Source organism: Octopus bimaculoides, chromosome 25 (assembly GCF_001194135.2).
Source record: "Octopus bimaculoides isolate UCB-OBI-ISO-001 chromosome 25, ASM119413v2, whole genome shotgun sequence".
NCBI classification, from domain to species: Eukaryota; Metazoa; Mollusca; class Cephalopoda; order Octopoda; family Octopodidae; genus Octopus; species Octopus bimaculoides.
The window spans coordinates 31,143,504-31,144,085 of record NC_069005.1 but is presented as its reverse complement, the minus strand read 5'-3'; positions in this window follow the sequence as shown (position 1 = coordinate 31,144,085).

Below are 582 nucleotides of genomic sequence, written 5' to 3'. Positions count from 1 at the left end.
TCGCCCACCACCCCTCACTCCCTTCCCTCTACTGCTTTCTTAAAACTACACCAAATGTTCTCGTTAACAATCTCTGTTACACACCTCAGATAAGTTAAAAAAGGGGGAAAAAAAGAAAAAACAAAAAGAAGCTACTCCGACACATGGTGTGGGGTACATTGTCTGCTGCCAGCTACTGCACCAAACCACCATCAGGTCAACAGCACCATTTGGAAATAAGCACACATACATGCGTATGTACACAGATACATACAACCATAAACAAACACATACATGAATACATAGATCCATAAATAACTACAAGGAGATGGGTTGTAAGGTGTAGGGTATGCACAACACACACATTAATAGACAAACAACAAGGAGAGGCAGATTGATTGATAGATAGGTGTACACACACATACACAGACGTGTGTGTGCATGTGTGTATGTATGTATGTGTGTATATATATATATATGTATGTATGTGTGTATATATATATATATATATATATATATATATATCGATGTGAGAAAGAAAGAGAGAACATTATGATTGTGAATCTCAGCATTCTCTCTACAGAAAAACTGAAGAAGGGTGTG